The following is a 25377-nucleotide window of genomic DNA, read 5'->3' as shown; positions in this document are numbered from 1 at the left end:
TTGCTTCAGACATAAAAAAATGACTGGATCAACCATTGAAGATTTGATTGAAGCTATTGAAGTAATTGTTTTTTATTCATGCGCTAACAATAGTCAATTTTTGCGTCTAAAGTAAATCACCGGCCAATAAAATTACAGTTGGTCCATTCATTTGACTAATACCCTAAGTTAATTTTAAATTTGGGTCATTCATCTATTGAATTACATTGTCAAATATTCATCTATAAAATAAAGAATTATAAATGACACATGAATTATAAAACATACTTACCAAATTCTATATTCATTGAGAGTATGTATGTAAACATGCAATAACATATTTGTTCCAAAAAAGGAGTTAGACATTTTCATAATGTCAAAGTTAAAATATTTCACTTACCATATTAATTTATATATAAATTTCATATTCATTATTAATAATAAATCAATTAACTTTAAGTTCTAACCAAATTATTTCTTCAACTTGTAGAGTTGAAGTAAGATAATGACACTATATAAGGATTTATGTTCCAAAAATTGTTTCATCAATTACACAAATTCACACCCACAAAGTCCAATAAACTCTATTGCTTCTACAATATAGATGAATGAATTTATTTTATAATATTTGGTTATAATACATGATAATAAATAAAATGAAATATTTATTCACAATATAAAAAAAACTCAAAATTTTCAAGATAATATCCATAATCCTACTCTTTCTGCCATTTTTTCTTTTTATAATACTATCTTTATCGACCATATGACCAGTAATATCTATCAAACCAAAATTTTAAAAATTATCAAATGACATGCTTTAAAATTATCAACATATTATATTAAAGAGATCACATTAAATTTTACCAAATAACTTATTCTCTTTAGTTGATGTCAAAATATTAATAAAACACTTAAAATCAAAATATGCAAGAGGTATTTCAAGAGCATTCCCTTTGAAAATGTTTGTAGATCCCATAAAGTTTATCTTGTAAATATGTTCAATTGTCTTGAATGAAACATCATTAAGAGAAGCCAAAAATATTTCAAAAATATAAGTTGAATTTTCTAAAATTTTATCCTTAGAATCTGGTATCAGATTCTTCCTAACCGTTGATGAATCTTTCCACAACATATTCATAAAATTAATACATTTCATCAAGCAAAAGCATATGGAGACTACCATTCTCTACTAGATCGGTGCGATATTTTATATATATATATATATATATATATATATATATATATATATATATATATATATATATATATATATATATATATATATATATATATATATATAAAATTACATTTCTATTTTTCTTTATAAGAATGCAACTAAATTTAGAATCATATAAGACACTCTTTTATATCATGGATGTACTTATAGGGCAAAAAAACTAAATGTTTAAAATTTAAATTAGACTTAAATGCACTTTTGGTTTTCCTATTATGATTTTTCTAACTTTTTAGTCACCCTTTACAAAACTCCAGCTATTTGGTCTCTATTTATCACATTCTGTGTTTTTTTGGCAGCCCCATAGCTGGTTTTTTTTAAAAGGGGACTAAAAAGTTAGAAAAATCATAATAAGAGACCAAAAGTGTATTTAAGTATTTAAATTATAATATTAAAATTTATTCTAATTTATTGTCTTTCACATTAAAAAAATGATAGTATCATTGCAAGTATAATGTAAATGATTTACAATATAATTTAATATGCTATTAATAAATTAAATATCAACTATAAAAAAAAAATTGTAGCTTTCAATTCTAATAGACATGTGCATCGCACATGTCGATAGTCTAGTTTTTAAAATTCTAGCATCTTAATTAAATATGATATTATAATATGTTTTCTTAAATAAATATGAAACAAAAGTGTCACCTCACTACAGCGACACTAAAAAAAAATGTTATAATTTAGTTGGTAAACTTAAATATAATTTTGATTAATATTTAAAAATGTAATGTTTCTTTTGTCTTTAGTTATGGTCCATTTTGAATAATTTTTATCCTTAAATATAAATTATGTGTAATGGGGGAGAGGATCGAATCTTTTTGGAGGCCTTTGAAATTTGTTTTGTTGTTGATTTTGTGGGATCACCCATGGTTGTTGTGCTCTTGGTTGTGACGCTAAGGCATTAGTTTCTCCTTCCCTCTTTGTTGTGAAGTTAGGAACAAGTTTCTTCAAGTTGAAAGAGGCACTTGACGATGCCCCTTGTATCTTGCCATTTTTTAGACCTGTTTCGATCCGTTCTCCAATCACGACCAAATCTGATAAGCCAGAGGAGACATTTCCCACCATTTTTTCATAGTAGGTGCCTAGTAGAGTACTCATGAACATGTCCACCAACTCCTTCTCGAGAAGTGGTGGTTGCACTCGTGCTGCAATTTCCCTCTATCTTTGTGCACACTCTTTGAAGGATTCTTCCTTCTTTTGAGATAAGTTTTGTAGTTGCATGCGGTTAGGAGCCATGTCCAGGTTGTATTTATATTGTTTTAAGCAGGCGTGAGCAAGATTATCCCATGTTCGGATGTGAACTTTCTCTAGTTGCATATACCAATCTAGCGATGCTCCACTCAGGCTGTCTTGAAACGTGTGGATCATCAACTTCGGGTCGTGAGCGTAAGCAGCCATTTTTCTATAGTACAGGCGCAAATGGTTCCCTGGGCACGTGAGCGCCTTATATTTCTCAAAGTCTGGCACTTTGAATTTGGGAGGAATCACAACATCAAGCACCAAACACATTTCTCGTTATTTTGCAAATGTTCTTTTCTGTTTATTTTTTCGAAAATATGATGAAGAACTTAGAACAAAAATGCAGAAAAGTAAATGAACACAAGAGATTTATCCCAATTTCTCTTTCCAACTTAAGGGTACACTAAGTCCCTTCCCACCTTCAAGAATTTTCCACTATATTATATCGTTGTACAAGCCTCACAACAAAACATCTCTTACAATATTCTAACATAAACACCAAAAATATGGTGGACTTTGAATTAACTCAATTCAAAGGATCTTTTCACAAACACCATCACTATGATGAACTTTGAATCTCCCCAAATTAAAGAACCTTTTACAACACTAACAGAAAATATACGAATTTCTATTTACACACACTTATAGATAGTACACACACTTTCTTTACAAACTAAGTCACCAAACTCTTGGTGATCAACTATAATACTTGGAACAAATTTGGATATATGAATTTGTTCTTGATTCAATTTCAATAGACAATTAATCTGCTCTTTCAATATACAATTCAATAATATATGATCTTTAAGTGCTCAAAAATTTGAATGAAACATTTTCAATGATATGAGAGTTTATGCACAAAGTTTCATTGTTTTATGAAATATGAACATTTTGAAAATTGTTTGAACTGTATATGAAATTTGTATGAATGAGGTGGATGAAAAATCTAGAATTCTTGCTTTAAATTCATCATAAGATGCCTCTTAGATGAGTGGCAACGTTTGGAAAATGTTCATGATTAAATGCAATGGTTTGTAAAAAGATTTATGGACAATTGCAATATACATGCATTATAATAATTCAGATTTTTTAAAATACTTCAGGAAGCATTCGATTTCACTCTTGGATAAATGGATTATCCTATGTGCAACGTTTAAAAATTTGACAAAATTCAAACAAGTAATTGATTGCTTAACTTGATTAATCGATTGTAGGATCAAATTTTCAAAGCAAAAAAGACCCCAGAATCGATTGTCCCCTTGGATAAATCAATTGGCACTTCCAAAATTTCCAATTTTGATAGGTGCTGTAGCGGTAAAGCAGCAAGCAACAAAAGTTTTGAAAGTATTTATCCGGGAAATTATCGTGTCCACAGAGATTAGTGTCATTGAATCGCCATTCGACGGATTCTTAGTTCTTGAGTTTGGGTTAATTGAGTTTTAAGTAAACAGGAAAAATATAACATATGAACATAAAAAGAATACATTCTTGATAGAGAATAACTTATCTAGTTTGAATCTAAACTACTCCTCACAAACTTAGATTTATCACTCTGCCGCACTCAATCTACAATACTCGTCAGAATCACCACATACCCCTCACATCAATGTCCATTTCTGAAACACCGACGAGATTTCAACCATATTGCTCTTTCGACGATGTCTCAACCGATCGAACAACACAGAGGCATGAAACTTAGATATTATGTGGATGTTAACCCCAACCCTATGTCTAGAATCAAAAGCTATCAGGTGTTCTTCTAATCAAGATTTACGAAGCATATGTCTATAACAACATAAATCCGAAGCGATTAAGCAAAAAGATCATAAAAACACCGATTAAGATTTGTAAAGCAAACTTTATACAACTAGTAGAAAGAGTAACAAACATCCATGTGTTTAGAGTAATTAATATACAAACTCACCAAAAGAGAAATACAAAGAGAAGAGAAGAAGAGGAACCAAACATTTCTTGGTTTGTCAACTCCGATGGATGAGAAATTCGACCTCCGATCATTCGGTTGCAAGCTCCAATGGTGTTTCCAACCTAAATCTATCCAAAAATGACCTAGGATGAGTTGGGGTTCAAAAATACCCAAAACATAACCTAAAAAAATTTGATTTTCGCCTATTTATGCAATTTTCAGTTCTGTACATCACGCGTCGCGCGCAGGAGCGCGCGTCGCACCCACACTGCTGTCATGAAAAAATAGCTTTTAGTAAAAATAACGTAACTTGAGAACCGTAACTCCGATTTGCGTCCGGTTTGAAGCGTTGGAAAGCTTATTCAATTTCCCATCTAAAAATTACAACATATCAACCAAATTGATGATTTATTATTCTTTGGTTTTGAGCTTTATTCGTTGCTCAAAAGCGCGTGTTTGAAGCCGTGTCTTTGACACGTTGTTGCTCATGCTCCAAATACGCCTCAATACCTACAAAATGAATAGAAAACTATCAAAAAGTATAAAAGTATATGAAAATACATCTATTCACAAAGTATAAGTATTTATACACAAAACAGGATATTATTCAAACGGTATTAACAAAAAGTATCGATAAGTGCAACAAAACATATATACAAAATAAGTACATTTTTGCACTTATTAATAGGTAACTAAGAATTCGATTGCTCAAAATGTGCATTAAAAATTACGGTGGTTTCTAGAAGGTGATATGGAGGCTTTAGATGCCATAATTTACAACAACAAAAAATAGATTTTTTTTCTTTTTAAAAAACTTGGCAAGAACTTTCTTGATGCATGAGAGAGAGAGAGAATTGTTAAATTGGTTTTGTAAACACTTTTTTTAGAGTTGATTGTTCAGTCATTGATAATAAATTACTAAAACATATTTGAAGTCAATATTTATCATCTTACTTCCATTTGTTATTTGCTATAATTGTGATATATGTGAAAAACATCATAAACGATGTACACGCGCTAGCACACTTTTGCTTTGCTTCTCCTTTAATTCATACTTATGCGCACTGAATATTAAAAGTGAATACTATTTATTATTTTACTTTTAATTCTAATAATTATGTCTAAATAATATTAATTTTCATCGATGTAGATAAAAAAAAACTCAAAAATATACACGCGTTTGTATAATATAAAAAGCGGACAAACGAACACTCCGACACTAGTGTGTGTATATATCTATATATATATATATATATATATATATATATATATATATATATATATATATATATATATATATATATATATATATATATATATATATATATATATATATATATATATATATATATATATATATATATATATATAAGGAAAATATAATTTTAATCTCATATTGCAAGAATAAAAAACATATCACATATCTGAATAGATTTGCACTACACCAGAGATCGGTAGATGACTTTATGTTCAATTCCAGCCTAGACAAAAATAGATATACTTTCTATAATATTTTTACAAAGAATTTAAAGCCACTAAAACCGGTTGACTAAATCTTTATACTACTAGTTTAAAATACGTATGTCAAGAAAAAATCAAGACTTAATTACTAGAACTACATATCTCCTTAATAATCACATGATCAAATTATGATTATTGACGTATAATATCATAATTGGCGAGACAAAATCTGCAGTTAGATGAACAACCACTGATAAACTAGTTTTAATATTATTGAACTATAGAAAATATTCAAACAATGTAGAACAATTTGGGAACATACGGCGTGGACATCATATTATTATGGTACCGAGGAGGAGGAACTGCGTGGACATCATATTATTATGGTACCGAGGAGGAGGAACTGAGATTCCACATGTCATTACGTTTATTATTGGATTTTCATTATTGTTTCATGTATTAAATTAAGCTTATAATCTAATCTAGATACCAAAAAGAACATGAAAGAAAATAAGATGCTGGTTTTGTTTTGTATTAAATTATTTTAAGTTGGTATAGCATGATGTCACAGTTGTCTTAAGAGCATCTCCAATGGTGTAACCCATTTTTGGGTTCTTTATGGGTCCCACTAGCCACATCATCTTAAAATAATTTTTATAATTTTTATTTTAATTGTATAATTCTAAAAAGTTATTATTGGGCCCACAACTTTACCTCATAAACTAATTTGATTGGGTACCACAATTTTTTCATAGTTGCATTGCAATGCAATGGTACTATGATGTGGCATGTCTAGGTGGAGAACTTATTAGAAGGAACTACCATTGGAGATGGTCTAAGCAGATTTTAGTGTTATAACATATTTTGTCCTATGGTCGGCCTATCAATATAGCGGGAATATTGGTTAGTGTTTTCTTTCTCTAACAGACAGTCTGCTTCTTTGGAAATGTCATCTGATTCTAGTTTCTAATCTTGTAATTGAGGATGATGAACTGAATAATACTCTGCTTATATTAATTAATTAATTAATTAGGATCTTGCTAAGAGGTCATTAGGTCACTTGCTAAGACTTAAGAATAAAATAAATAAATTAAACACTAAAAAATGACAGTTTTGCATGGGAAAACTTCTGAAAAAAAAATATGCAAAAGTCACTAGAAAAACTAGTAATTTCAAGGGACATGGTTCAAAGGAGCTAGGGCTTAAGAAGTTTCCAAAGAACACACCCCTTAGAGCATCTTTAGTGGGAGACATGTTTTAGATTGGTTGTCTCGCTCAAATTATCACATTACATTTAAAAAATTCTTAATAAAACTTTTTCCCACTTATTCACTTCCATTTTTTCATTATTTTTTTTTTTGTTGAGTATGGATAATTGTTGTTATAAGATGATTGACAAAATATTTATTGGCAAGATGTCGTGACTTCTAGTGAGACATCTTGTTTCTATTTGATTATGAGGTGCGTTTTTGTTAGTTGTAATTTAGATTTAACATTAAATTAGTATTTGCATTTCATTTGATTTGCATTTAAGCTTCATTTCATTTTGGGTGTTAGTATATAAACCTAAAGTTAGTTGCATTTGTAACAGTTTTCTGATTTGAGAAATAGAGATTGAAAGTTTGTTACGATTCAATTTCTCTCTCTGCAACTTTTCTTTCATCTTCATCTTCTTCCTCTTATGCATCATTGGAGGTGTAAACTCCAACAAATTGGTATCAAGAGCTCTGATTCCGATTTAGGGAAACATGAGTGTACGTGAGGTGTGTGATTGATTTTGTTCCTCAAATTCACGCTGAATTGAAGTTCGAAATCGGGGAAAATCAAATTTTTTGATTATTAGGGATTGGGAAACACGAGTCTTTGTGAGATTTGCACAAGAACGAAGATGAACGGCGGAAACGGTAGCTTGAACACAAAGCTTCCAATATTTGACGGAAAGAATTGAAATCGATTGTTGTTTGGAGCTCAAGATGTTCTTGATCTCGTCAATGACGGTTACACGCCAGTTGCAGAAGATGCTACAGAAGCGCAAAGAAACTTGTTCTATATCCATCTGGCGCCCACCGTGGGGTCTCGGTAAAAATTTCCCAAACCACGAAAAAATCATCAAAAAATCCCTTATCTCACAACAGTCGGATGTCTGGATCATCTTCCAGTAGGTGTGAATCTCGTACTCCTCCAGACATGGCACAATTATTACAATCGTTGAAGCTCTACGACAGCAGAATGAGTCACTACAGGAGAGTGTTAATACACTACTACAAACTTTAAGCCAACAGTAGCGGAAGCGGAAGAGGAGTTGCTTGATCCCCAACCACTTTCGAAGGTAATCAGGGGCGATCAAGTTCCAGAAAACTTCAAACCACCACCTTTGGTATCTTTCGATGGCAAGAGTGGTCCTCGGGATCACATCATAATAATCAACAATCAAATGGAGATCGACGGCGCCTCCGAATCCCTAAAATGCAAGCTCATAGCAGGAACGTTTAATGACATGGTCATGCATTGGTATATGAGCTTACCCCGGTTCTCGGTCACCAGTTACCAAGATTTGACCAGGAAGATGGTACAACATTTCTATGTTAGTAAGCATATATAGAAAGGGATAAACAACAAGCTTATTCAATGTACGTCAAAGACATTCTGAGTCACTATGGCAATATCTGGCATGGTTCAACGAAGAGACCATCAAATTCTCTAATCTGAATCAGGAGATGTACGTAGGAGCATTCCAACACAGCCTGAATGTTGTTCACTTCAATGAATACTTGGCGCAAAAACAGCAACTAATGTAACACCCCAAATTTAGATTATCTTGTTTAATTAGATTATTAATAAATTTTTGTGTATTTATTTAATTATTGTGTGGTAAAAACTAAATTAAATTGGGTGGTAGGGGTGTGTGACCTTGAGAGGAAAGTTGGAAGAGTAATTAGAAGTTGGTAGATTTATTAGAATAATTTTATTAATTAAAATAATATTTTAGTTTTATTATTTAAATAAAATAATAAGATAAAGAGAAAATAAGAGTTTGTAGAGATATTGGGGACATAGTGGGGATTAGAGAAAAATGTGAGGGTAAGGTAGGAATATTCTAATAAGTGAATTAAGTTTTTATTTTAAAAAGAGAGTTAGGAGGAAAGAGTTTTATCATTACATAGAAAAAGTGAAACGAGAGAAAGAGTTAAGGAAAATAGGAGAACAAGAGGAGAGCAAGAGTCTTGAGAAGAGGAGACCATAGAGATTGCTCGCTTTTGCTGGAATCACAAGGTAAGAGGGCGAATAACCTTAATAAAGGGTATATGCATGAGGGGTAGGGTAGATAAGTCTTTAACCTCCAATAGGATTTGCTTATCCATTGATTCTTCAGGAATATTGATGAATATATGATGATGAATTTGTTTTTATATGCATTGATTTGATTTGCAATGGCGTGTTGCTATTGTGTGGTTGTGTTCTTATATGTTCTTGAGTTTTTATGTGAATTTGAATATTTTAGGGTATGAACATATTTGAATCCTTAATGATGTTTGGTTAGTTAATTAAGATGTTTATTAATGAAATTAGGATGAACTTACAGTAGATAATTGGTCCATAATGTTAGAATTCAAAATAAGCTATTTTGAACTGTTAAGGTGTGTTTGAGTAGGATTTAAAATTGATTAAAGTTGCAAGAACGTAACAAAAAACTAGAGTTTTTGGAAAACTCGCAGGTGTCAATCGATTGACACCCTGAACCAATCGATTGGTTCCCTTCAAAATTGTGAAAAACATAAACACCAACTTGAAACAATTGATTGGGCCAAGGGGACAATTGAATGGTCGTTTAAAAAATTGACAAATTTTGGGACAGCAACTTGAGATAATTGATTCACTCCGTTCAAATTTAAAAAAATCACACAACATTAGGTCAGACCAATCGATTCCTCCGTGGTAGCAATAGATTGTTTCGTCGGTTGTTTTGATTATAACTTTTGATCCGTAAGTCTAAATGAGTTGTCGTTCAAATGTTGCATCCACGAAACCTTTGTCGAAAACAAAAATCTGGCACATGGGATTGGGCCATGTCAGTGTAAGGGGTCTGGTCGAATTAGGGAAACAAAATCTGCTTGGTGGAGACAAAGTCGAAAAGCTGAAGTTTTGTGAACCCTGTGTACTTGGAAAATCTTGTAGAGTGAAGTTCAACTAAGGTAAATAAAGAACACATGAATCCCTTGATTACATCCATGCTGATCTTTGGGGGCGTGCAACTGCAAGGTGTCCATCACATTCTGGAGCAAGGTATTTTCTATCCATAGTTGATGATTATTCCAAGAAGTTATGGGTATTCATCCATAAGACTAAGGATGAAACTTTTGAGAATTCCAAAAGTTGGAAGACTCTGGTAGAAAATCAGACTGGTAGAAAGGTCAAGAGGTTGAGAACCGATAATGGCCTTGAATTTTGCAATGAGGCGTTCGACAGTTTTTGTGCTGCCTATGGTATTGCAAGGCACAAAACTACTGCAGGTACTCCATAACAAAATGGTTTGGCTGAAAGGTTTAATCGAACTATTTTGGAGAGAGTCAGATGCATGTTGACTGATGCTGGATTAAAGAAGGTGTTTTGGGCTGAGGCCGTTTTGACCGCAACATATCTGATAAACAGATGTCCTTCGACATTGTTAGATATGAAGACGCCTGAAAAAGTTTGGTCGGGACATCCACCAGATCTCGACAAACTGAGAGTATTTGGCAGCGTAGCCTATGCTTACATTAGGCAAGACAAGGTCGAACTTAGAGCTCTGAAATGCATGTTCATGGGATACCCTAAAGGAATCAAAGCTTATAGGCTATGGTTCCTAGATCTAGGTCACAAGAGGTGTATCACCAGTCGAGATGTAGTTTTCAACGAAGATGAGATGGCTTTCAAGAAAACTAATGATGATGGTCGAAGTGTAGAAGAGCTGGAACATGTAGATATTCTTGTTGAGGTGGAGCAAGTTAATGGTGAATTGCATATTCTAGATGAAGTCGAAGAAGAAGCAAAAGATGCTAAGGAAATTGAGGAAATTGTCGATGACTACCTATTGTCGAGAGATAGATCAAGAAGAGTCATCAAGCCACCTCAGATACTTGGGTATGCATATCTTATAGCTTATGCCTTAATCTTTGCAAGTAAGGTTCTAGACGAAGAACCAAGAGACCATAAGGAAGTTATGAGGAGTCAAAATAAGACTGAATGGCTGAAGGCCATGAATGATGAGATGAAATCTCTTCATGATAATCACACTTGAGAACTGATCAAGAAACCTGTTGGGGCAAGGTTAGTCAGCTGTAAATGAATTTTCAAAGTTAAAGAAGGAATTGAAGGAGTGACATCGAAAAGATACAAGCCAAGGTTGGTCGCAAGGGGTTTCACTCAGAAAGAAAGTCTTGACTTCAATGATGTGTTTTCTCCTGTTGTGAAGCATGGGTCTATTCGAATGTTGCTTGCCATGGTGGCACATTTCGACCTTGAACTGGAACAGATGGATGTGAAGACTGCATTCTTATACGGTGATATAGATGAAATGATCCTGGCGAGGCAACCTGAAGGGTATGTAGAAAATGGGAAGGAAGATTATGTGTGTGAGCTAAAGAGATCTTTATATAGGCTGAAACAATCTCCTCGACAATGGAATAGGAGATTCGACAAGTTCATGGCATGCATGAGTTTCGTTAGAAGCCAGTTCGACCACTGTGTTTACTTTAGATTTTGACATGGTAATTCATTTGTTATTTTGTTGCTTTATGTGGATGATATTCTCATAGCAAACAACAATGTCGAAGATGTAAAGAGGGTGAAGGCTGAACCCAATAATAAGTTCGATATGAAGGATCTGCGAGCTGCTTCCAGGATTCTTGGAATTGACATTCAAAGAGATAGAAAGAAGTCGAAGTTATGCTTATCTCAAGAGGCATATCTATGAAAGATTCTCGAAAAACTTGGTATGTCGAATTCAAAGCCAGTTGTGACTCCGTCAAACCCTCATTTCAAGCTGAGTATTGATCAGTGTCCCAGTACTGATGTCGAAAGAGCCTATATGAATAGCATCCCATATGTTAATATAGTTGGTTCTTTGATGTATGCTATGGTTTGTACCAGACCCGGCATAACATATGCAGTAATTCTTGTAAGCAGGTACATGGCGAATCCTGGAAAGGCTCACTGACAAGCATTGAAGTGGATTTTAAGGTACATAAATGGGTCTCTTAACAGGGTCCTAATTTATGGTGGAGCCTTGGGTGAAGATAGTAAAGTAGTAATCGAAGGATTCCAGAAAATCTATTTTTGAATATGTTTTCACTATATTTGGCACTACAATTAGTTGGAAAGCAACACTTTAGAAGGTTGCTGCTCTATCAACCACTGAAGCGGAGTATATTGTCCTAACTGAAGCTGTGAAAGAAGCATTGTGGCTTGAAGGTTTTGCAAAGGAGCTGGAACTTCAAGGTCGAGGTATCACTGTTAAATGTGATAGTCAAAGTGCAATACACCTGTTGAAGAACTCAGCATATCATGAGCGAACTAAGCACATTGATGTGAGGCTGCATTTCGTCAAAGAAGTAATCGAGCATGGAGAAGTTCAAGTGCTGAATGTTTCGACAGAAGACAATGCTGCTGATATGATCACCAAGACATTGCCGAGTTGCAAGTTTTTCCACTGTATGCAGTTGATAAAGTTGCATGAAGAAAGCTAGTTTGTTCCCTTGATGTTGTAGATTTAGGTCCAAGGTGAAAATTTATGAGATATTGAATCGAACTCTAGTATGGTTGAAGGGTAGCTTCTTGGTTCGACAGGATTAAGCATGAAATCGAAGGTTGTTCACATGCTGGTGTCGAAGATACTAGAGTTGTTAGCATGTTAAATTAGGTTTTAGTGTTTAAAACCTAATTTGTTAAGTTAGCTTGTTTATTAAGTTGGTTGTGTAATGGGACTTGTGGAAAAAGCCCATTAGTTAGTATGTTAGGTTTTATTATAAATAGCATACTAGTCTCTCATCATTGCGTACTGCAAATCCTAATTTAGGGTGAGAAAAGTTATTTGTTATTCTTGTAAACTTGTAATCTTGTTTTCTAAGAGAAAGTAAAAGAATAGCAGTTATTACCAATTCTTGTGTTCTTCTTCTTCCTTGTTCTTTATTTTTCCTTGTTTTATACTTCGTTATTGGCATTGAATTCACAACAAGTTGTCAGTGCACAATGTTAGGACCAGAGAGGGGTCTTAAAGCATTGATAGTAATATAAATGATTTGTGCATCATTTGAATTGTGTCAAGAGGCATGTTTACTAGTTAAGAGAGGAGACTGTTGGCTTGTCTCTAGCTCAGATAGGGGGCTTGGAGCTTAGTGAGGGGGCTCATGAGTTCAAAGAAGGGACCCGGTTCTTGAGAGAACCAAATGTTGAGTTGGTATCACATGCATATGCATCAATATGTAAATAATAATATTATGAATTATTATGTAATGAATCATTACTGAGAGATCGAAATTTTTTTGTCTGGAAAAGAGGATGTGAGTCATTATGTAGTGAATCATCCTACTTTTAGGAATATGTGAAAAGGGCTTTTTCATTAAGGAGGATGCCCTGGTGAGATAGTTGTACCTATTGGTTTTGTCTCCTAACTTAATGAGATGGTCTTTATGAGGGAGGTGAAGGTCTAGTAGTTTCCCAAATTCTTCTACATAAAGGTTTATGCGGTGTTTTCTTACTTCGCTCTGAAGAATTCCACCAGTTAGACGAAGGTTTGAGAAAAGCATATTTACGTTTTTTTTCAACATTATTTCATAATAAATAAAAATTAATGTATTGATATAAAGTAATTAATATTACTATATATGAAATATCAAAAAGTTGTATCAGATGAAATAAAAATTAATGTATTGATATAAAGTAATTGTAATACGGTGAACTGACTTTTTATCGAAATGTTGCGGTAAGCAAGAGTCGCCACCGACTTTTATTTTATCCAAATTAAATCAGAAAGGCTAAAAGAACAGAGAAAAATTGAGTTCGGGGGGTAATTATGCAAAGGGAAGGTGTAAGGCACCCTTTGCATCCATGGTTTTCCATGGGCTCTTAATTGCTTTGCTCGTTTTTTGAAAAGAAATGTAGAAGAAAAGAATAGGGACTTTAGCTCGTAAATGAGCGTAGCCCTTTTGAAAGATTATGAGAAAGAATATAAAAATAAAAAAGGTTTTAGAGCAAGGCAAAGCAATTAGGGGCAATTACCTTAAACTTAGATGATAGGTTTCTTTTAGCCTTTCAGGATGAAAGGGTCTATCCATGCCATGAGAGGGCAGGAAGCCTTTCGTTTGGATGTAAACGGGTCATCGCATTATCGTTCGCCATAAGACTGACCCATGCCATAGAGAGGAAGGTAGTCTAAGGGGAAGGATCAGAATAGCCTTTCGTTTAGGCAACCAGAGGATACCTCAGCCTTTTCGTAGCCAACTTCCGAGGGTCGAGATCATGTATATCGAAGGCAGCATCATTATGGACCATGATCTTAATTGAGGCAACATGGCTGAGGTATCCTCGTATTCGAGGGACTGGCTATTCTGCAAAAAAAACACAAGGCAACAAGGCAACAGGCAACAAGGCAACAGGCAACAGGCAACAGGCAACAGAGCGGTTACCCCAAAAGCGTGCGTGGGTGTAACAATCACGTGATCAGTATTCAGATATTTATCTTATATTTAAGTGATTCTAATTTAATTCAGGGTTGTCACTCCCTAAAATTACTAACCACAACAATTAATAATTAAAGCAATAACGGTAGAGGGAAATTGAAACCAGCGGAATAATAAACAAATAAGTCTAACATAAGTAATAATTAGGGTTTAGGGTTACCGACTATGCGAAGCTTTGGCATTTGGCAAACCCTGCAAGGCGGGAAAAATGGTAAACAAAAAGTAGGGTGAGTGCATTATAGTTCGGAGGCAAACGTTACTAACCCTAAAAATAAAGAATAAAGAAATTTAAAATAAATAAAGTAAATAGACACTTAGCTTCGAATTTGATCTGATATGGTTGGCGGGAAGCCTCGGAGTTAACCCTGAAAAAGGGCAAAGCAAAGGCAAAAAGTGAATGCAAAAGAGTCCATTGACTTTCGAGGTTTTTACTCTAATAATCATTTTATAATGCAACTAAAGATTTAAATAATAACATGAAAGAAAGGAAAAGTCGGGACTTAGCTTCGTAAAAGGCGTGACGCGTAATCGGAGGATACTGGGGTAACCCTGAAAATTTGCACACAAAGAAAAGAATTCTTAGTGTATGAATGATCTAATGAAAAGCTTTGCGACCTCGATTAGGGCACAAGTTAGCCATGGTTAATAGAATCAAAATAAATTAATGGTTGGTTTTCAACTCAATCCATTAATAATTAATTACACAAATAAACCAACAAATTAACTTAATTATTTAAATCAAATGGGAATTATTATTTATAATTAAATTAAATTAATTTTGTAATCATAAAATAAATATTACTAAAAAATAAGGTTATTTATTTACAAGATAAAAAGTTCTTAAATTAAAAGAAAATAAATAAAGAAAAAAACAAGAATTAGAATAAAAAACTAAAAAAAAGAAAAGAAAACTTAGCTAATTATCACGTGTGGAGCCCTCATGATGGACCATGGTGGTCTTGAGCCTTCAGGTGCGTCAGATCTGGAAGGGGAAGGGATCTAATGGCTGGTGTTGAGCGTGTATGATGGGCGCGCAAGGCCTTATTGCATTGAATCTGCAAATGGCTTACAACACTTAAACGTAAAAAAATATAATGTTGGTGGCAAGGCTCGAACTGAGGCCCCTTCGCTCACCAACGTCTCCGCTTACCATCTCAACTGAAGGTACATTGTGTCAAATAAACGCGCGCGACTGATTTAAACGTAAAACAAATGATTGGTGGGAAACGCGCGCGTGATTTGAATTAACCAACAGAATGCTGACACGCATCATCTTCTAGCTTGGACCTGCAAATATTTATCAGCACTTTGCTACGAATTAGCTGCGAAATATCCGTAGCTATAAAACCTGCGATTCACAAAACCTTCAAACAAGCATAAAAATAAGAATCGAAACCATGGTTAAACTCGTATCGTTCTTGCGATTCCAGTACTATCCATAACTAGAGCTAATTTTCCCTGTACCGAGTATCCCTCTTCTGAAACCCTAGAAACTCAAACATGGCATACTAGGATATACGCAGATAAACATCAAATTAAACGTCCAGGAATACTCAATGCATTATGACAAACAGATATATGCTTTCAAAACAAGTTTATGTACTATGAATCGATGGGAATAGTGATGATTTTGAACACGCAAACCTTGAACTCCACGAGCGCGATTCTGGGCTTGTTGGATGAAGGCAGTGATCGGTATCGCTTCTCAGAACATCAAGGAGCACGTTGCAATCCTTTAAATGCCTCGAATTACTCTCAAAACCAGAAAACGCAATTGACTTGTTCTTGATTTTTTGAAGGTTCGGTTGGAGCTCTTGGGGGCCGAATTCGTGAACCCTTGTTATAGACCTTGTTTGTGTATTTATAGAGGAATGCTTAGGTTAACAATTTTGCAAAAATCCCCTTGAAATCTTTGATTGCCAATTTAGAGAAATTGATTGAAAATATGATTTTTAATCTTTCTATATTTGCCAAATTCCAAATATTTTCAATCAATCATGAGGAGCACGAATTTGTGTGGAATATGGGATTAAATGATGATTGGATTTGATTCAAATTGATCCCTTAAACCATATCTTTGATTTTCTAGTAATTTATTTGATTTTAATCATTTTTAAATGAATTAAAAATTCATAATAAATCAAGTAAATCAAATAATTTCGTGGAAAGGAGATTTTGGGCCCTTGGATGTTTGAGGATCAAGATTGGATTAAAAGAACTTGGGCCCATTTGCAAAAATATTCAAATTTCTTCACATTCTTCCCTTCGAAATAGTCCAACTTTGACAAGGCCTATCTCCCTCAATTTTTGAGGTATGGAAGTGTTCTAGGACTTTTTAGAAACCTTAGAGAGTCCTCTAACCAGTGTCTTTGGTCTCATATCAAAATTATTTTCCATGCTCCTTGTGTGTCCTTTTGAAAAAAGTGACTTTCGGTTGACTTTTGAAAAGGACCTGTAATGTTTTGGTCCATATCTCTCAAATGAAGCATTTTTAGACTTGGCATGTGAGAGACAAAATTGTAGAGAATCAAATTTCCTTCAAAGTGAGCTTTGGATGGGAAATTTCTGATGTTCCATGTGAGAGTTATGGCTGGTCAAAGTTCAGTTGACTTTTCCTATACAAAACCCTAATTTAGAAACTTTTGATTTGTTGATTTTTGATCTTTCCTTGATGAGGATCTTGACAAGAAATCAGGAGTTTTGACTTTACTTTGACCACAATTGACTTTTAGGTTAACCTAGTCGACTGTTGTCTTTCTGAATAATTGAGTGACCAATTCTTTGAGATGAGACTTGATACTTGTCATGAGGATAATGTGAGATATGTTGAGCTATATGAGATGCCTTGGAGCCATTGATTCACTGATTTTCTTTTGAATAAAACAAACCCTAGTTTCAGATCCTTGCATAGGAGAGTGTGTCTTGGAGCTTTGTGTTTTTATTTGAATTTGAATAGGAGAAAATGTATGGACAAATTTTGGGGTATGACAGTAATTAATATTACTATATATGAAATATCAAAAAGTTGTATCAGATCTCTCTCTAATGTTTAACACACATGTTATCATCTTGTTTCATCACCAAGATTTTCTTCGTGACATTATCTCAAATAAATTTTCATTGCATCAGAGAATTAACATGTGTTCATAACTCATTGATTTTTCTCAGATATATCCAAAGTCCAACAAATTTATTTTTCACAAAACCCGAAATTTTCACATCTTCATATTACAAACTCAAAATTCATTTAACCTCAACCCTAAAAAACCTAGGAAATTTTAGAAAACTCATCACTAAACTAAGAGTCTTCATGAACAAAAACATCAATTCATTAGCTAAAATATAAAAGAATAATTGCATGAAGTAATTAGGTTTTCTCACGTGTGTTATTGTTCTTCTTCTTCATTTTCATACCTGAAAAAAATAATCTGAAATGTTAGTGATGGTAGAGTTGAAGATGTGGCGAAAAGAAAATAAATGAAAAAAAGAAGAGTGAAAAGAAATAAAAAGGAATTAAGAGTGAAAAATAAATAAATGAAACATGTTAATTTATGTGTATTAAAACTTTTTTTTTTTTTTTGTGTTTTATTTTTTAAGTTTTCAAATTCCTTTTCAACCTTATGATATCTAGTATCAATTTGTATATTTGATAGTAAATTTATTTTAAGATGCAGTAGAAATCATGTTATCATTTCGTATGGATTAAGAATAACTGGTAAGTTCGAAAAAAATAAAGTATAAAATGAATTATATGAGATGTATTTTTTTATAAAAAAAATATTATAAAACAACACCGAAAAAAAACAACAGTTGAAAATACACATATGAATACAATATTTTAAAAGAATATTATAAATCGATTAATCAAACCAAATCAAATCAGTTAGTTTAGTTCAATTTCCTATTTTAGAAACAATAAAAATCAAACAAAATCAAACTAATAAAGATATTGTGAATTCAATTTTTTTAACTAAAAACCAATTTAAACTGAACAGATTACACCATTTATGTTTCTTCCGTCATGGAAAATTAAAACCCTTAATATTTTTCTTCCGTCATAAAAAATGTAAATAAATGGTTTAAATTGAGTTTTTAAGGTTGATCTTTAGAATTAAAAAGGTAAAAAGAGTGTTAGTGGTATTGGTAAATAAAGAGATAAAATATTTTTATCATTTTCAAAATTTTATATTCCTTGATAACACTTTTTATTTTTCATTTCAAACATCAAGAGTAAAACTAATAAACCGTAGATAAATATTTCTATATAATATTCCTTCAAGTTTTTAAACATTAAAAAATCAATTTTTAGATATACTTAATAATTAATATATTTGAATCATGAATAAGATATATTAATAATTTAATATATTTAAAAAACAAATTTGTTTTTTTATAAGAAAAAAAAGTATATAATAAGACTTTTGTTAAGATTGTTCCATAAAAGTTAAACTTTATCCTAAAAATATAGTTCAATTTTTTTAATATAATAAATAAGACATTTTTTAAGCAATATTTCAATTCACCCCATAATATTTTTAGGTATTTAGTGCAAATTTTTTTATTTTTTTAGATAGAAATATTTTGTCAAAATTTAGATTTTTTATTTACGGAAGTATTTTGAATAAAAAATGTAAAAATTTTCAAACTAATTCAATTAAAAAAATATTCCGTAAATACATATATAAAACAAACTAATATTAAATAAAAAATTACTTTTAAAAATATATCTCCAAAAATAAAAAAGCATTTTTGACAATGCATGTCTAAAAATTTTATGAGATAAATTAAGAGTTTCTCATTTTTTATATATAAACTCATTTTTTTAATTGATTAAGTACTTATTTGTTAGCTATAAAAATATATTAAATGCATCTCTTAAATTTTAAAATTCATTTTAAAGTCTTGAAATAAGTCATTTTCATAGCCACCACCGTCCACCGTAAGTTAGGGATGTCAGTCCTAGTGCACCCTACGCTAAGAAAAGAAAAATAATTTTACATCACTTTCGTATCACTTCTAATGATTACGCTAGATTATTGAGACTGCACCGCATTTGAAAATAATTTATAATTTTAACTTTGTAAATCTTTTAGAATTATTATAAATATATTTGCAATAAGGTTGAATATAAATTAAGATTTTGGCTAACTTGTATTTAAAACAATATAAATTAAAGAATTTAAAAGTAAAAATATTTATATTTGTTGTAAAAATAGATAATTAATTTTAAATTTTTTAATGAATATTTTTAAGGTGAAGTCTAGAATGAACCATCTATTAGGTACTTCACGGTGAACCATCACTATATACCGTTGGATGAAAGAATTCTATGTGATGTTATTATGTACTATATACATACTAATTTATTTTTTCCACCGTTTTCTCTTCTCTGATCTCTCGCTCATTTTTCAGCGTCTATCCACTCAGACACAATTTTTGTCTAACTCTGCATTTCTCACTGTGTCATATACTCTCTAAGGGTGCTTCAATGTTGAAATTTCAGAATCGCTTAACTATCCTAAAAAAAATTTGTCCATCTACTTTTGTTTCAAAAACAAATTTAAGAGTTTATCCAAACAAACAAACACCATAGTTTCTGAGAAAAAATTTATTCAGAATCTCCAAATTCATATTGCGATTTTTTCTGATTTTCAATCAATTCATCATAACATTTGAAAACTTTCTATTAATCATTTGTGATTTATGTTATCATTTTTTTAAGTTCTCTACAAAATATATAAATAAAGCTAATTAATTTAGGAATCAATAACAACTTCTTTTTTTTTTATTTTGGGAAAAAATCCACACAAAACCAAGACAATTTTTTTTCCAGAATCGAGATACAATTGAAATTGAAATTAAAATTGATTAAGGGCAAACTCATTATGCTTTATGTATAATCTGATTTAGATCTCAAGCAAAAATGACTTGAACAAGCGATGGTGATGGAAAGCACCATTTTCTAAGGCATGAGAGAATGAAATCACCATGTCTGGGTTGGAGAAATTGATGGAGGCAACATAGTGACTGGAGTGAAATCTCATAGCAAAAAATGTTCTTTGAAAAATTATGTTCAATGTAGTACCAAACAATAATGAGTTAATTAAAAGAAAGATAAGGCAAAAATGAATGAAACCTAAACTGCCAAGACCCCTTAGAGTGGTGTTACATAGGAGAAAGGTTGAAGGATGACTTGGAAGATGAAGTGCTTCTAGACAACGAGGCGGAAGTTGAAAGAAACTAATTGCAAAGGAAAGATTCAATGTGGTAATGAGTAATAAGATAATGTAAGACTATATGATCTAATGGTTAAATTAAATGGTACATGGGTGAAACACTTAGTTGGACCCTCACCCTAGAAGCAAAGAGTATATTTTTTAAATAATTTAATATGAAGTTAACATTTTTTAAAATAAAATATTTTATAAACTTTTGCTTTAAGAATATTTGTTAAGAAATGCATACCAAATTTAAAAGCAAGGTTAACACAAGTTAATATTAATTTATGTCACCTTTTATTCAATTATAGTTTTCATAATTTTATCAATTTATAAATTTAAAATTTTCTTAATTTTAAATTCATAATATTAATTTTCTGTTAGTTTTTAAAATTAAATCTTATTTAAAAATTAAAGTTGGAGAAAATGTCTATTTTTGCTAGAAAGTCCCACATTGAAGTAAGACACCGCTTCAACTCAGACTTCGCTGACATGGATGTTGGACTGTTAACAATTGTAGGAACACTCCTTATTCGACCATCATAGACATCCATTATTTTGCTAGAGACCCTCTAAAATGGGCTTCACTAGTCAACAACGTATTCTTTGTTGCACACACAAAATTGTGATGTCGTTTGTGGAAATCTCTTCTTAATTTCCTTTGTAGCGTTATTGGAATTGTTTTTGCTAACCAATCTAAGCAATGTTAACTTTTGCAACCGTCAACAATGGTAACCTCAAAAGCAATTCAATCTAGGGTTCATCGCAACCTTGTTCCTACATATGATGTTCATTTATCCTTCTAGGCGTTTCATAACACTATCATATATGTCCTCTCTCTCTCTCTCTCTCTCTCTCTCTCTCTCTCTCTCTCTCTCATCTTAAAAACAACTTCCTCCCCTAAAACCGGATTTTGATCCTAGTAACTCATCAAACAAATACACATCTACCATCGCTACAATTTTAAGAACTACAAATGTCTCACAACCTCCTATCATTCCTGGCCATACTCAGAGCGCAAGGCGTCAATGGATTTTCTACCAGCATTTTTAATTTGATCTCGCGTTAGCCAGAGGCAATGTGTTAGTTATTCCTGGGCCACTCTTGAGGATTCTTCCATCGGCATTGCAACATACTCAAATAAAGCATCAGATTCACCAGATCACCAATGTTTTTGTTGCTACGACCATGATTCCCCTCCTCATGGCTCAAAGGGAATTAACACTGTTTGTATCTATCCCAAAAACATTTTTGATAGGTCTCCTTCATGCCACTCTCAACTAGAAAAGTCATTATTCATTGCTTTATTAATGAAGGATTACCCCGCCCAATGGTTGAGTGACCTGTCATTGGGACTTTATAGAGTTTATGGTCACTTTCAAGGAAGGAAGAAATGTCATAATGATGTACTTATAATTTCTAGCAGATCATTGTAAAAGTGCCTATAGTTGCATCTTGGGAAGATCTTTCTCCCCAACCCTTGAGATTATTGCTTTGATTATCCACCTGAATATGAAATAACAACATATTCACCATGAACTAGTAACTATTTGTGTTGACCTAGCAAGATTATGTCAAATACATAAAGCTTTTCAACGGAACCCATACGCGAACCCGATCAGCATAAGGAGATTGGAAATGGGACAACTCTTCCAAACAGCACCCCCTAGACATCAATATCGTGAATTTTAACGAGCGCATGGTGGAGGCGACGTTGAGCGACGAGAAAGATCCATACAACCCTCTCCCTAAAGAAGCTTGAATGAAGATTTCATAACGGTCCACTCGATGAGAATCTAGCTAAAACAATGAAGATTAAAGCAAACCTTCATAGTTTAGTGGAGGAGAAAATCATCAAATGTCTAAAGGCCAACACTGGCTTAATCTCCATTTCTCTTGACGAGATGCCCAACATAGGCTCTAACATTGTCTGCCACTAATTGAACATTGGTCTTTATATTCAATATGATACTCAGAGAATAAAAGGTCAACTACCAGAGAAATATACCAAATATGACATCCTTAAAAAGGTCATGTCGGTATTTAAAGCCTGAAAGCTTCCTAAAATGAATCACATGTACCCTAAATGTATCTAAACACGCCTTACAGAAAACAAGGCAATCCTCATCAATAGGAAATAAATGAATCATAATGAGGTATCTTAGGATAGTACGGTACTCCACTGATGACATATGTTGGATAAGTCCATCAATAGGAATAGGAAATAGAAATTCGTGATCATGTGCGACTTGCAAACAAAAAAAAATGTTATATGTCTTATGTTCATGTCAAACTTTATATTTATGTTCATAACATTTACTAAAAAATGCACTCGCCAAAAATGTTGTGCTTTAGGAGGGACAACGTCCTTGTTAGTAAAACTTCTATGGTCAAAATTTGAAATTGCAACCCTAAGACCATCCAAAATATTAAAGAATGATAAAGATAGCATAGTTGAAAGAAAAAGATGAATCTGTTATAATGAATTAACATAATAAATGGAGTTAGTTACAATGTTTGTTATTTATCAATAAGATGAATTAAATGAAAACTCAACATAACAAACTAATAAACCAATCTCTAAGTAACTTGTTAAGATTGGTTAAGCCCAACTTCTATTATCGCTTAGGTTGTGAACATTTTGGAACCTTATACCATGTTGTCTTAAGTTCTGGTATGTTTAGAACTTTTGACTTCTGAGTCCTTGGTTCTGGTTTCTTTAGAACCTTTGACTTTGAAGTACTAAGTTATGATTCATTCAAAACTTTGGACTCTATAGTCTTTGATTCTGAGTGGTTCAGAATTTTTGCTTTGTTAGCAGCAGATACAAAATGAGAATATAGCCATTTCTCAATAGAGCTAGAGCAAGCTTCTATTGGTTTATTCAAGGTTCTCATCCTTGGATTATTAGGTTTTTTTGAATAACCATTGCCTTTTCCTCTACTCCTAATAACACCATAAATCATGGAAGCAAGTTTTGTCCTGTTAAAGTCACTAATGATAAACTCCCGAAGAGCAAGTTCATATTCGTCTGGAGGTGTTAGAAGATGTTAGAGCCATTAAAGCTAGATTAACGTCTTCCTCGTCCTTTTTAGATTCTTCTTCATTGTCAAGTTTATACCATGTTTCTATGAGACTCTTCTTGACTTTGTTTCTAAAGTTGTCCTTCTGATAGCTTCCTTTCACTGGCTTGTCCTTATGCAACTCTGAACAGTCAACAATGAAATGACCAGGCTTCTTCAAATTGAAGCATCCCTTATAGTTATATTTTTTGTCTATGGAACTATATACTTTGAATCCACTACATCTTCCTAAGTTTATTCTGTTTTTCATGGCTAGATACTAAAATCTCTTGATCAAGAATGCCATTTCTTCATCATCTGAGCCTTTTTCAGAACCTCTTGCAGAATGAGTTTCTTTATATTCCCAAACTTGAAGATGTTTGGCAGAGTGGCCAACAGATCTCAAAGCAAGAGAATTGAGTTTATTTGTAGGTTCATCATCCATGATTTCCAACTCACGACTTTGGAGAATACTTATCAAACTTTCAAGACTAATCTATTGAGTCTTAATCCTCTTGAATGGCTGTTACTTTTGGTTTGTATTTGACACGAAGACTCCTAAGAATCTTCTTGACATGATCAAAAGTTGTATAGCTCTTGTTTAAAACCTAAAGGCTAGAAATGATAACTTGAAACCTTGAGAACATGGTTTCAATATTCTTATCTTCCTTCATTCTGAACAGTTCATATTGTTGAACCAAAAGAATAGCCTTTTACTCTTTAACTTGTTGATTTTTTTCATAGGTAGAACACAGAAATTCAAAGATAGTTTTAGTAGTAGGTTTGTCAATAATCTTTATGTACTCATAGTGAGGTAAAACATCTACCAGAATGCCACACACTCGGTGATGTTTTCTATATATCTTCTTGTGTGCAAGTGTGAGTGTTTTTCTATCAGCAACCATTCCTACTCCATCAACTGGAATATAATTCCATCTTCAAGAATATCCCATAAATTATCATTAATACCTATTGTATGAGTATACATTTTACTTTTTCACCATTCAAACTCGGTAGAATCTCCACTGATGGTTGAAGGTTTAGAAATATAATTATTCTTCTCAGAGTTACTATAATCTTGATTCACATTAAGGTGACTACTAACACCAGATTCATCACCATTAGACATGTTTTTCTCTCAGGATCTTTAATGTACCACTGTTAAGTGTTAGAGAATAGACCAGGCATTATAATGCCAAATGAAGGTGAGAAAAATACAAGAAATGGGGTTGAATTGTGTTAGCTTTTTCTTTCTTTTCTAAAACCCTCTTATCAGACTCTAAACACAAGGTCTAGAATCCGATACAAATGTGATTGTTTGTATAAAATAAGTTCAAAGTTAAAGAGTCAAGAAAAGAGATACATGTGCGATATATCTTGTTTCTTCCCACAAAACAGAAGCAGTCTAGTCTCCTTGCACTTCTAAGGGATTTCACTATAATCACATATGATTACAAATGCTCAAGCACACAAGCAAGAGATTTTAAATGCTCAAACACACAAGTAAGAGACTTCTAATGCTCTAGCACATGAG

Source organism: Vicia villosa, linkage group LG5 (assembly GCF_029867415.1).
Source record: "Vicia villosa cultivar HV-30 ecotype Madison, WI linkage group LG5, Vvil1.0, whole genome shotgun sequence".
NCBI classification, from domain to species: domain Eukaryota; kingdom Viridiplantae; phylum Streptophyta; class Magnoliopsida; order Fabales; family Fabaceae; genus Vicia; species Vicia villosa.
This window is presented reverse-complemented; position numbering follows the sequence as displayed.